Source organism: Brachyistius frenatus, unplaced genomic scaffold (genome assembly GCF_029030835.1).
Source record: "Brachyistius frenatus isolate BFR_SWC_R1_liver_20210118 unplaced genomic scaffold, ASM2903083v1 Contig_284, whole genome shotgun sequence".
In the NCBI taxonomy this organism is placed as follows: Eukaryota; Metazoa; Chordata; class Actinopteri; family Embiotocidae; genus Brachyistius; species Brachyistius frenatus.
Window position 1 is genome coordinate 367,501 of NW_027210883.1, and position 14,439 is coordinate 381,939.

General features: G+C 45.1%; 1 protein-coding gene across 2 annotated transcripts in view; it reads left to right on the forward strand.

The window, feature by feature from the left end:
- Positions 1-2,888: 2,888 nt before the first annotated feature.
- The window catches only part of gal3st3 (galactose-3-O-sulfotransferase 3), a 32,358-nt gene continuing 20,807 nt past the window's right edge, over positions 2,889-14,439 (forward strand). Inside the window, exon 1 of one of the 2 annotated variants that reach the window (XM_069722266.1) lies at positions 2,889-3,267. The gene's annotated coding sequence lies outside the window, so the exon portion shown is untranslated. The remainder of the gene's footprint in view (positions 3,268-14,439) is intronic. The other variant, XM_069722264.1, reaches the window with a different exon arrangement.

Below are 14,439 nucleotides of genomic sequence, written 5' to 3' on the forward strand. Positions count from 1 at the left end.
ATGAAGCGAAGCATGTCCGGGAGGACGGCGTCAGGCAGCGGCGCCCCCGCCTCGGAGAGCGGACCGAGAGCAGTGGGCCACGTTTGGACCAAAAATAAAAAACAGCACAGTCTGACTTTGTCCTGGCTTCACTTCGTTTCAGGCCTCGGGACAAAATACAGCCTGTGACATTCACACGTCCGGGAAAATGACAGACATTTGCTTTGGATTTTGTAATTTTGTTTATCTAGAAGGTTCTTTCTTGAAACACAGCGGACGAGAAACTTTTTAATAAAAATCTGGAGTACGGCAATCGATCAGGCTCTTGGTGAAAGTCAGGAGGATAAGATACTCGCATGTTTGCCTGATTCTTGTCTCTATAAGTCATAAAATGTATTGCTTTGGATGTAAAAACCTGATGAGTGAAGTTTTAATGAAAAAGATTGATGACAAACGACCTATTGCATCAAAGGAAATAATTCATAAAATAATCATTTGTATATGTACGTTTCTGAAGTGCCTGTCCTCGCTTTTTAAAATCGAATCAAGCACGAAGCGGGAGAGGAAACAAAAGAACGCATCCAATCAATGAGAAAACAGCCCCTTAAACTAATATTGTCTATTCAGCACGGAGGCGTCATGCATTATTGCTGAGCCACAACCAAGGCTAAAGAACGATGATCAGGCCGGCGGGGGGGTTTAACAAGCCGCGGACAAACACTCCAGCTCATCACGAAGAGGATCAATAAGACGAAGAGACAGCACTGCCTGTTTCTTTACCAAGAATAATAAACCATATGGAGGAGGCAATCAAACACAACGGCTCATTCAATCATTGTACACCCCACAGTCCACGTCGTTACTCAGTCTGGTCTGTCGCCACCCGACGAGCATCACACACACACACACACACACACACACACACACACACACACACACACACACACACACACACACACACACACACACACACACACACACACACACACACACACACACACACACACACACACACACCCGGCTGGAAAAACATCTCGTAAATTACAGGGGACGCAACACCGAGATCAAAAAAGTAGTGGGATTTAATAGGAGGTAAAAAGCCAGAGAGCCGGAGAGCACAATCAGGTCACCAGCTATACATTTCAAGTAGGCTCATTAATAGAGTCTACTGGAACTCTCAAAAGTTCTGAAAAATAAAACAACTACAAAGTAAAGTCTTCTTAAACTTGCAGTAACTCACCGTGAGTTACTTTGGAAGTAAAAAACACAGAATGACAGAGAAAAAAGGGACAAATTGACCCGCCTTACAAACGCAGATGAGTCTGAAGCTATCGACTGTTGAAGGGAGACACAGTTTGGGTCCTGATTCGTGAAAAAAAAGAAAAAAAGAAAAGGCAGTAAAGCGCACTGCAGAGACCTTTTAAAAAGAGTTTTATTAAATAATGTTTGGAGCTGACTGGAAATGAGAAGTGAAGTAGACGCAGGACTATGAAAGAGGAAGACGAAGATCCTCCGCCAGACTCGACTCGAGGGAGTCGCGACGGTGTCTGAAACCCTCGAGGCCGCCGGCTGAGAGACATTTAAAGGGATATTCGTGCAAATTAGTGTTGGACTTCTATAAAGTTGGGAGACGTTGTTTAAAAAAAGCAATATGCATAACTTTCTAAAGTTAGCAAGAAAGGCCAAGATATCTTGACATTTAGTCCCGACTAACTTTCGGTTGAACTTTGGAAAACACCGGATCCTACAATTCTGCAGTTACCAGACGAGTTTGTAGTTCAAGAAAATCTTGTACCCAAACCAACATGACCCTGATATACTCGCAGGTTGCTTCAGTAAATTGCCCAAAATTATATTTGTTTACCATCAAATGGCAAAGCCTTCCTGTTTGCCAGGAGCAGGGGAAGATGAAGAGCCACGAGATTTTCCAAGGGAGGAGGTCAGAGCGGCTGTAGGGGTCAACCAAACGTCCGACTTTGACCTCCGTTAACCAGAACCGAGTGGTTCTGATTAAAACCACAACGACGAAGGTCCCATCAACTAACGATAGTAACCAAAGCGGGGATATTTCTCCAGACCTAAGCCAGTATTACTGTGCATAAATCGAAGCAAAACCTCATTAAGCCACAAACCGGATGGAGTTTTCAACAGGCTGAGAGATCTGCGATGGTTTTGGAGGGAACAGCTCACTTCTGAGCCTGGTTCTGGCTGAAGTTTCTGATTTTTGAATTGTTGGGTTCTTCTCTATAGTGTTGTAAGGTTCTGTTGAAGGACTTCACCGCATGAACAGACTGCCTGCTGAAATCGTAGAAAAGAAAACCATGTTAATGCTTCCATCCTTGGAAATGAGTGTCCCCAGTAATACCAAACCCTCTGTTGTTTACGAAAAGGATGCGACTAATGCATGAGGGAGACCCCATGGCTGGGTTCTCCTATAGGTCCATGAATCACTAAACAAATCCCTGCTGGCTTTAAATTTACATACCAGCTCTGTGTCAAGTTCCACTTCAGATTTAAATGAGCTTTACTGGCATGAAAGATGCCTTCATACTGAAGCGCAGCACAGTGGCCAGAAACTACTTGGCTCAGCACTTTGGGAGCATGACTCATTATTGTGAGTGACATCGATAACCCGGACTACAATGGCGCTTCGTGCAAATGTGATGGACAGAAGTCCAGTAACATGAAGAGTTACAGCTGTAAGTGGCTTTGGCTTTCCGTTAAGATTGGCCATGCGCGTTAATATGTGTGTGTGTGTGTGTGTGTGTGTGTGTGTGTGTGTGTGTGTGTGTGTGTGTGTGTGTGTGTGTGTGGACCATATGTGTTCGCTGAGCGTGCGTGCGAGAGAGAGAGGGGGGAGCAGGGGGGGAGAGAGAGAGAGAGGGGGGAGAGAGAGAGAGAGAGAGAGAGAGAGAGAGAGAGAGACACGTAACCGTCCCCCGTTTTGTTGCACGAGGAGTCGCGAGGAGCCTCCGCTGACAGACAGCAGATCTGCCGTCTCACCGACTGCGACACCTGAACAGCCACCAAACACCACCGACAAAGCACACACATGAAGGAGAGCCGGCTGGAGAGATGAGGAGGAGGAGGATCGGAGGCTTTAATAGAAAATAGAGGAGACGAGACGAGAAGAAGAAAGGGAGAAAAAAAAAAAAAAGAGGAGAAGGAGAGTGGAGAGGAGGAGCGGGCAGCAAGGCAGCCGGCTGGCCGGGACATCGCAGATCGTGCACGGAGAGAAATCACCGCCACCGACCGTCACATCACATCACAGCTCCCGAGATGACAAAGGTGGGTAACGGTGTTGCTCCCATTGTGTAACAGCATCCCTGTCCTACATGGCCGCTTTAATCCCCGTAGAAGAGTAGTAGTAGACGTGGTGTCTGGCGTGCTGTTGAAAAAAAACACACAACAAACGGGGCCGGTGTGGCACGAGAGGGGGCATTTAGAGCCGTTTATGTTTGTTTCTATTGTGTCGGTGCTCCGCTTCTCTTCCACCCCCCTCCCCTCCCCTCCCTCCTCTCCTCTCCTCTGTGCACCGCGGCGGGGACAATTACGCACGGATTGCCTCGCCGTTTCAATAAAAAGAAGCGGATTTATGGACGCCGGGTGACACTTTTTCCTCAGGAAATTGTATTCACAGCCGACATGTGTGCCATTTGGAGATGCGCGGCGGAGTGATTTCATCCCCAAAAATCTAATCTGATCTGGCCCACATTTGGCGGTGTGAGACCTCTTGAGGAGATTTTATTTTGTATGTTCATGTCCCGTAACAAGCGTCGTGTGTGTTGTGGCGATGGGGGGGTTATCGCGATCGTCTCCTTGAGCGCCCGCGGCTTGTCGGGATGATTGATTTCGCCCGTTCAATCAGATTAAGAGTGTGTGAACACCTATGGCGGCAAATTAATTAAACTGCATGCGAAGATAAACCGCGCGACATTATCAGCGCAGGACCTCTCCGTGCACCCGGTGGAGAGGAGGGCGACGATTAATGACAAACTATTTATATCTGGGAGCTTTTATTGAATGTAGTCTGGGGCTTATAGCGCCAAACTGCTGCACGTGTGCGGGTTCAATATTTTCCAATAGCAGGTTTGGTTTCCATGAGTTGATTGGTTTATTATTGGATGGTAAATTGGCAGAAGTTTTTTTTTTTTCCATCTGCTCTCTTTACAAGATCAATGATATACTTCGTGGAGTCTATCAGGTCTGCAGTTTGCAGCAGATGAGGCAGCCTTGAATCAAGAGTCCTGTGATCACTGCAAGACGAAAACAGACAGCGAAGTCAAATCTGCTTTGAGCACGACATAAATGGGCTTTTAATTATTAATAGGCAATTTGCAGAAAATTATGGAAAACCATCTAATCAAATCAGATCAATCTCACCATTTCTGACAAAGAAGTCCACCTGAGAATCTTTTGGTCAGAAAACCAACAAAAAACCAATAACCAGGAAGAGCATCAGAAACAGTGTCCCTCTCCCAGCTCAGTCATACAAGGCAATAGTTGCACTATTTATTAATAATTGAAGTTATTTATTAAGGTGAAAAATGTGCTGCTTCCAGCCCATCAGATATAAAAATGTGCTCCTTTTCTTTGTAAGTTTTATGTCTTTTGGTTTTCGGCTGCCGTTCGGACAAGATAAAGAAATTTAAAAGGCACCACTTAAAAGGATTCAGGAAACTGTGACGGTACTTCTATCTTGTTCCTAATTATTCTTGTATTTTCCATGTTGGATGGACCGAAAGAAAACCTTCGACATGACCATTTATTAACTGAGAGATATTCAAAAGAATTCGATCTGAGCATAACTTCGGCGGTGGGAGGGGGGGGGGGGATGTGGTCACTTTTTCTGCATCAGTCAGTCTGAGGTCTTGTCTGTCTGTCTCCTCTGCGTTTTCAGGAAGTAGGTTAAGTGCAAGCGACTTAATAAACCCTTTCGTGGCAGGTCATTTACAAGCACAGACCTGAAAAGGTCTCCCCCCCCCACCCCCTTTCCTGGCATGTCCTCAAGGAAGGCACAAGACCTAGTGATTAATGTGAGCTCTGTTTAGAGAACAGCAATGCAGGGAATAACAATAGGGGTGTGTGTGTGTGTGTGTGTGTGTGTGTGGGGGGGGGGTCAGACAGTGACACACACACACACACACACACACACACACACACACACACACACACACACACACACACACACTTGTAAATAGATGCTCAGTCACAAAACACGCAAGTACACAATGCCTAAAAAAAACAAAAATAAAAGTCAATATGATTAAGTGGTGTTGACGTGGATTCACTGCCTGGTTGTGTTAAACCACATCACAAGAGTCTTTTTAGACGGAGGGTGCCCTTTAAAGGCCGGCGCTCTGAGAAAGGAGTTTATTTATACAGTATTAGACGATGATATACGGCTCTGTGGCTGCTCGCTCCAGTGTCCCCCGAAAATGGTGGTGTTCGGGCCCCGAGCCAAAGAAACAGCACTTGTTTACTGCTTCTCTGGAAGGGAAAAGACACTCAGACATGTTGGTATGTAGCAGAGAGTCCTCCGTTTGTCCCGAGTCGGCCGGTTTGACGTAAAGTCGGAAGGTTTGCAGGTTCGGAAGCCAGAAAATGTCCAAGGGATCTTTAAGCAATAGATCCGGACCCCTTTTTACACACTTGTTTCGGGAAAGTAGTCAAATTAGTTTTACATCCTGCAGTACAACGCAAGTTCTTACATTTTGCTATTTGGGAGTCAGAGTAAACCTAAGACACACATAGATGATGCGATTCATCGATTAATCAATCAACTGTTGATGTTTTTTTTGTCACTTATTGGGTAAATATTCCCTCCAAAAAACTCAGCTTCTGGAAAATACTCGATTTTCTCTGTGACGTTATTATAAATCAAGTAACAATTACTTTCATTATTTAATAAATTCTTTCTGCATTATTGATGAATTGTTTAGTTTAGCCTTCATAACTTCCCAAAGCCTCAGGCGGCATCTTCTAATCGCTTATTTTGTCCGACCAGCAGCCTCCAAACCCAAAGATCTTTAAGTTCCAACAGATTAAAAAGAGAAAAACAACAAACTCCTTCTTTTGAGGATCTCAAGTTGGAAAAAGTTTTATGTTTTTGCCAGAAAATAGTTAAAACTTCTAATTGATTTATTGTCTGTCAGTCATCTTATCTTCTGATTAATCATCACTTTTGTGATAAGCATTGATTTGAACCTTTTACAGGTAAAAATAATTGATCCATAATAATGACGTTCAGCTTCAAACACTTTCTTTTTTTGAACCATCAGGATGATTTCTTTTACAAATCCTGACAGAATCAGTCTTTTAATTCACCTTGATTTGTTATTTAACCTTTAATCAACCTGCCAAGCCAACCAAAGGGAAATGCTTACTTGTGATAACGAGACGTGACAAGAAGCAAAAAAAAAGAAAAAACGCTCCCAGATGGTGATTTTTTTTGGAGAAAAGACAGGCAGCATTTTTCAACAGAAAGCAGAACAGTGATAGAGAAGCTTTGAGGTGGAGGGACAGAGCTCAGCCTCGCCTGAGAACTTTGCACACAGAGGGGAAAAAAACAAAACAGCAAATGATAGAAAATCATACAGGAGCACAGATGGTGGCTGTTGTTTCTTCTCCGTGCAGTTGGTGTTGACAGGAAGTGCACATGCGTCGGGGTACGGCGTGTTGCAGCGGGTCGCCGACGACCAGCAGATCCTCTTGATGTGTATTAGCCGAGGTCGTGACCGGTGTTTAAGATGGACCGGGAGCCCGGAGTGATTAGAGCGCTTGTGATTAAAAATTTACTTGTGGGCATCTCAGCTCACCGCAGAGAACTAGGGGAATGTGTGTGTGTATTGGTGTGTGTGTGTGTGTGTGTGTGTGTGTGTGTGTGTGTGTGTGTGTGTGTGTGTGTGTGTGTGTGTGTGTGTGTGTGTGTGTGTGTGTGTATGTGTGTGTGTTAGCATTTATTCTGCAACGTGTGGATGTGAGCCTCAGCGAGATTAATGCTCCATGTTAACAAACCTCTTGGTTTGACCCTGGCTAGCCTGCAACAGCACACACACACACACACACACACACACACACACACACACACACACACACACACACACACACACACACACACACACACACACACACACACACACACACACACACACACACACACACACACACACACACACACACAAACATTGAACACAGGCCAACTTTCAGCCACTTTGATGCATTAGTGCAAAGGTGCATTTTCTCCTCATTGTGGCTCGGGACCAAATTGATTTTGATGTGCAGGCGAGCTCGCGCGTGCCCGGCGGACAAATGCAGCCTACTTTCAGATTAGAGGTGATGTGTGTAGAGTTGCCTCTTTACCGCCGCTGCTGCTGCCGCACATCATCGGGTCACATGGATTCCCCAGAAGAGACGTTGAAACTCGTTTCTGACTCGTTGGCGAACGAGCAAATTTACCGTGTTTTTCGCATTTTGGGGAAAAATTAATTCAAAAAGTGCTCTTTATCTCGTCAAAAATAGGCTTTTATAAGCGGCGGGCCATACTGTTTGGTTGCGACTGCAGCTGCCGGTGCCAGATGAAGACAGATGGACTAGGGTTTTGTCGGGGTCCGGGCCCGGCTCCAGGGAGCTGCCCTTGGTGCGAACGTTTTCATCTACTTGTAGATGTCCAATAGCCAGATTCCAGCAGCTCCTGGATTAAAATGGTCTGGCCAGGAAGATTATAGGAGCAAAATCCTGTATCTGGACAGCCCCGCTGTTCCACACGACACGTAAGGGCATTATTTAGTGCGTTTCGGTTTGCTTGCTGCTGCCGGACAAACGTCTGTGTCGCAGAGTCCTCGCGAGGTCACCTGAACTCAAAGACCTCATTGAAAGACTCGCTGCTCTTCTGATTTCTGGAAGGTGTTTTTACTCGGTGATCTCAATACTACTGTAAATAATCTGATTCAATTTCACAAAAGATTTATTTGTTAGGTCAGTTTTTTTAAAGAAAATATGTGATGCTGTGATGTTGTGAGATTTTTTTGTGTCAAAAAGGGACAAAATGAGGTAAAACACTTTTTTTTAAGGAATATTAGCAAACATGAATCTATTAAATATCAAATTATGACGACATTGGTTCTTGGGTTTTTCATAATAATGAATGAATTGAAGACTGACCTATTAATCTTACTTAAAATCTTGTTTTGATAGAGGCTGTATACTTTATGTTTATGTTGTACATTTACCAAAACCAGAAAAAGTCTACAGAATGTCAAACTGTAGTTCAGAAAATTATTTTAACCTAAAAACCATGCAGAGGAGGTGCATGTGTGTTTTAATTCCCGTGCGGAATAATTTAGGGCAGAATGCTGTTTAACTTCCCTGAGAGGCAAAATGCAGGGCTAAAACCCCTCATCCAGCAGCTGCTGATGCTCTTTAAGCTAATATCTGAGGTAATATTAGACGCTGTCACATCTCATATAATCACAGAGACTCGCGCACATCAAAAAAATTCATAAAAAAAAAAGAAAACAAGGATTATGGCGTCAAAATTAATTCTTGATGTCAGAAACAGCAGATTCAACATGAGGTCCATGTTCTTCTTGCTGTCACCTACGATACCACATCGACTAGGCGAGCTGCCTGTGATGAGGAAGATCATGTAACATGACTGAAAGCTCTTGAAGAACTCCTAAATGGACCTCTGGGTGAGATCGTTTTTCTCAACAAACCATCACACCAGGCACGATTGTAACTATTACTTCCAACCAAGTTATGATTAAAGCACTTACTCTGATTAACATAATCAGATTTTTCCAGAACTCTTCCCGTAATCCGATTTTTGCTTCCAGTGGGATTTGACGTGAACTCCTGGCATGAACACAAACCCCGATGTCGTGTTTCTGAACCTGTCTCTAATCTCCCGCTTCTTGGGTTTCTCTCAGTCGTATCCCACCCGAGGTCCGGTTGGCATGCCGACGCACCGCGACCACGGCGCTGATCACAAGAGTCGGCCGTTGCATTTACGTCGGAGCGGTCCGGTTCCCATGACCCTCCGAGGAAACACTAGCCCCCCTCCGAGAGGGGAGAAAGACAAGGCCTATACCGCACAGAAAGCCACATCAAACAAAGCACAAACGTCCAGAGGAACAAATGATCCCGGTCGGCGGGAACACACCGCGCCGCCTATCAAACTCCAGAGTCCGTAACAACGCGCCATCCGATACGTTATCTATAGAATCAGTCGCACAGAATCAGCCGGAAACCAGACACTCCGAACCGTATATCACTTTTCAGCTCCTGAGTCATCAGTGAAATCCAAGTGCAATGTACGATCAGGGACTTTTTGACAGTGCATTCCCCTTTTGCTGAAATTCTCCAACCTGAGCTTCCTTTCCATCGGATTGCATCATGTTACTTCATATTCAATAGCCTGCGAGGAGAAAGTGGAAACATGCAGACAGAGATGAATACAGGGAACCTTCCAGGCCTGAACCAAGAATAATGAGTTGCTATTTATCGCTGAACAATCTCATAGTTAGAAGATGATGATGATTCATTTGGAGTTGAAGTCGGTGCTCATACTTTGATTTATTTAACCAATGACAGGATTTTACCTCAAAGTAAATAAAAGATTGAATAATTTGTTTTTCATTTCTTATTTTCGATGAGAAACACATTTCTCGCGGTCGGAGTTTTGTTCCGTTTCCTTCCCTTTCTTTCAACCCCTGAAACGATACGTTTGCCCTAAAAAAATAAAAACCCAGGAGGAACTTAATGAGTGCGCTGAGCTGCCCAGGCAGGCGAGTAAAAGCCTCCGTGAAGTGTGAAAGGTGTTTCCCCCCCAGAGTCGTAGGAACCCTGTCAGGGTCAGTTAGCGGCAGACTTTACCCGGCCTGCCCCCCTCTCACCTGTGTGTGTTGTTACTGTTGAGTTTATGAGGTCAGCTTCTCTGGGCACACGGGACTTTATTTATTCATACTCTGTGTGCACATACGTGTGTGTGTGTGTGTGTGTGTGTGTGTGTGTGTGTGTGTGTGTGTGTGTGTGTGTGTGTGTATGGAGGGGGTGGCGCAGAGGGCACCCGCCCCTTTGGGGATTTGAGTCTGGCCCCTTAATTAATCCGTTTTCTGGCCGGAGGATCTGTTATCGGGCCATTACAGAGGAGCTGGCTGCGTCGGAACAGCATGAACCCGAAGAGCAGAACACAGGTACACAAACGCACACACACACACACACACACACACACACACACACACACACACACACACACACACACACACACACACACACACACACACACACACACACACACACACACACACACACACACACACACACAGATAGAAACGACAGCAGATGATCAAACCTGCAAGAAGGACTATAGTTGAACTGATTTTTGTAAAGTTATTCTCCAAACTCTTCAGTTCGCAGGCCGGCATCCCGGTTCAACCTCAACCTCAACCTGCCGTACGTATTATCCTCTGCTCGGTTTTATTTCTGACATTTTGAAGGCAATAACTTATACAGTGCATCCGGAAAGTATTCACAGCGCTTCACTTCTTCCACATTTTGTTATATTACAGCCTTATTCCAAAATGGATTAAATTCATTTTTTCCCTCAAAATTCTACACACAACACCCCATAATGACAATGTGAAATACATTTTTTTGAAATTTTTGCAAATCTATTAAAAATCAAAAACAAAAAAATCACATGTACTGTACATAAGTATTCACAGCCTTTACCATGACACTCAAAATTGAGCTTAGGTGCATCCTGTTTCCACTGATCATCCTTGAGATGTTTCTACAACTTGATTGGAGTCCACCTGGTAAATTCAGTTGATGGGACATGATTTGGGAAGACACACACCGTCTATATAAGGTCCCACAGTTGACATGTCAGAGCACAAACCAAGCCATGAAGTCCAAGGAATTGTCTGTAGACATCCGAGACAGGATTGTATCGAGGCACAGATCTGGAGAAGGGTACAGAAAAATGTCTGCAGCATTGAAGGTCCCAATGAGCACAGTGGCCTCCATCATCCGTAAATGGAAGAAGTTTGGAACCACCAGGACTCTTCCTAGAGTTGTCCGCCCGACCAAACTGAGCGATCGGGGGAGAAGGGCCTCAGTCAGGGAGGTGACCAAGAACCCAATGGTCACTCTGACAGAGCTCCAACGTTGCTCTGTGAAGAGAGGAGAACCTTCCAGAAGGACAACCATCTCTGCAGCACTCCACCAAGCAGGCCTGTATGGTAGAGTGACCAGACGGAAGACACTCCTCAGTAAAAGGCTCATGACAGCCCACCTGGAGTTTACCAAAAGGCACCTGAAGGACTCTCAGACCATGAGAAACTAAATTCTCTGGTCTGATGAAACAAAGATTGGACTCTTTGGCCTGAATGCCAAGCGTCATGTTTGGAGGAAACCAGGCACCGCTCATCACCTGGCCAATACCATCTCTACAGTGAAGCATGGTGGTGGCAGCATCATGCTGTTTTTCAGTGGCAGGAACTGGGAGACTAGTCGGGATGGAGGGAAAGATGAATGCAGCGATGTACAGAGACATCCTTGATGAAAACCTTCTCCAGAGCGCTCTGGACCTCAGACTGGGGCGAAGGTTCATCTTCCAACAGGACAACGACCCGAAGCACACAGCCAAGATAACAAAGGAATGGCTTCAGGACAACTCTGTGAATGTCTTTGAGAGGCCCAGCCAGAGCCCAGACTTGAACCTGATCGAACATCTCTGGAGAGATCTGAAAATGGCTGAGCACCGACGCTCCCCATTCAACCTGATGGAGCTTGAGAGGTCCTGCAAAGAAGAACGGGAGAAACTGCCCAAGAATAGGTGCCAAGCTTATAGCATCATCCTCAAAAAGACTTGAGGCTGTAATTTCTGCCAAAGGTGCTTCAACAAAGTATTGAGCAAAGGCTGTGAATACTTATGTACGTGTTATATTTTCATTCTTTATTTTTAATAGATTTGCAAAAATTTTAAACAAACTATTTTCACTTTGTCATTATGGGATATTGTGTGTAGAATTTTGAGGGAAAAATGAATTTAATCCATTTTGGAATAAGGCTGTAACATAACAAAATGTGTAAAAAGTGAAGTGCTGTGAATACTTTCCGGATGCACTGTACGTTACCTCATAACATGTGCGTCTGACCTTTTGTCCGATTTACTCCGTGACTGATCCTCCGTCCACTCGTTGTAGCACTGCTCCAGCTGCACTTTGATGAGTTATGTTTGGAATGAAATATCCATTTAAAAAAAAAAAAAGAACAAATCTTCTTTTGAACCGTAATCACCATCTGCATATTCAACCTAAGATTCATCTTCAAATTGACCAAACCAATGATTGATTTCATCTCATAGTTTCCGTAGCAAGGTTTAATCTTTTTTTGTTTTATTAGTTTTGCCTTCAAATGTGTGTTTGTCATCTCACAATGATCTACTTCCTGTCCAGTATGTTAAAACATCGGCAGAAACCAAAATTTAAATCCAATATTTTCACACATTGTGCCCTTCGACTCTCCTTCTTCTTTCACTTCTAAAGCTCAACCTTGTAGAAAATTCAAGTCCAAATCTAAAACCGAGCTTCAACCCCTCAAACTGCCCTTCACAGCGGCGAGGACCGTCCATCCCAGAATGTCCTTTCCAACGATGTCCTAAAAAAAACAACCCACCTCAGTCCTCACAAAGCTAGAAGAACAAGAGCACCGACACACACACACACACACACACACACACACACACACACACACACACACACACACACACACACACACACACACACACACACACACACACACACACACACGTACACAAATGAGAGTGAGCGTGGCACAGAAACACAGTAAATACAGGTGTGCAAGCAAAACGCACACATGCATACCAACATGCAGCCAAAACACAGGGAGGCAGTGCATGCTCATATAACCCCAGCGATCCATACCCTCAGTCTTTCTGTCAAAAACAAATGTCTTCTTCTTGGTGTTCGGTTGGGATGCTCGAGCGGCGTGTGAAATCTGATTACAGCCTCACAGCTTCGCTCAGCGGCGGGGGTAGCGGGGTTGAGGAGGAGGAGGGGGGGGGGGGGGGCATCGTTGCTGCTGCCGCCGCCTCGCACGCCCCGTCTGTCTGCTCCCTCCTCCCGATATTCCTCTTCCCCTCCGCGGGTCTCTTTCTGCATCACTACTCGGTATAATGGCGCTCCTGTCTGGCCCAGCGGTGAGACAGACTCTCCCGCGGCTGGCAAAGGTCACGCGTCGGATCCCGGCAAACGGCCGTGACGTGTGCGTCCGCTCAGGTGCTTTGAAGGTAAAAGTTTTGAAAGGAAAAACAAAAATGCTCCAAATCAGGCCACGTCGCATCAGAGATTTAGTGTGTTTATTCCAGAGGTTCTGTTTACTCACCACGGATACAATCTGGGTTGGGGTGGGAGGAAACGTCCAGTTTTGCTGCCTGAGGAACAAATATTTACAGTTGGCTTTTGTTTTTGAAGGCATGTGCCGAGGCAGCTGGGAATTGGGAAAAAAAAAATGGTTTCCATTTGGGAACGTCCCATTCCGGAGATAAGAGGGTTAACATCTGGACAACAAGCCAGGCAACATGGCCCGCCCCTGGGAAATCTGCTCCATTTCTGCTGTCAGAACAGAAAAATATTGGAATCTATATAAACCAACAGAGACATAATTAGCCTCAGGAGGTCAACATTATTTAAAATCCATTTCTACATGCTTTGATGAATTGCCGTTTTTCGTTAACCCGAGTCGGGCTAATTCACTGAAAACATTTCTTCATTTCACCACAAACGCTGACGCATCAAAACTACTCCTCGAAGCTCTCTAGCTGGCTAGTCGGGTTAAACCGATTCTTCACGTGTGTACTTTCATTTCTGCTGTTTTTTGTTGTTGTTTACATTGAGATTGTAGGTTTTGTTTGCTACCGTTACGGTCTGAGCGTTACTACGACACAATGTCAAGGTTGCATTTTACTGAATGAAGCGAGCAAATTACTCAGAACAGAACCGTTCACAGCAGAAGCTTGTTTTTTTTATTTCATCAAACAGGAGAAAAAGTCCCTCCGCGACGACTTTGTTTCGACGGTCTTTTCATCCTCCGGTCTGCCGCTCGCCTCGGTCGTTTCAACGACCTTCTGCTCGCATATTTTCTCTCGGCTCGACATACTTTCTCTGTTTGTATCTTGTCTGTTTGATCATCTGCCCGAATATCTCTCTGTTTTTCTTCCCGCTTTTGCCGTCGCCGTCTGGGCCTTCAGTGGTACATTAAAACATACTCCATCACCTCCAGCGCTCTCAATAGAAGCAGTGACATTTACATTTCTTTTTGTTAGAGCGGTATTCACAAGTGACACCCGGGTCAGCTGATCTCTCCTTCCCTCGCTCCTCTCTCTCTCTCTCTCTCCACCAAACTTTTGCTTCAGGCAGCGTGCCATCTGCT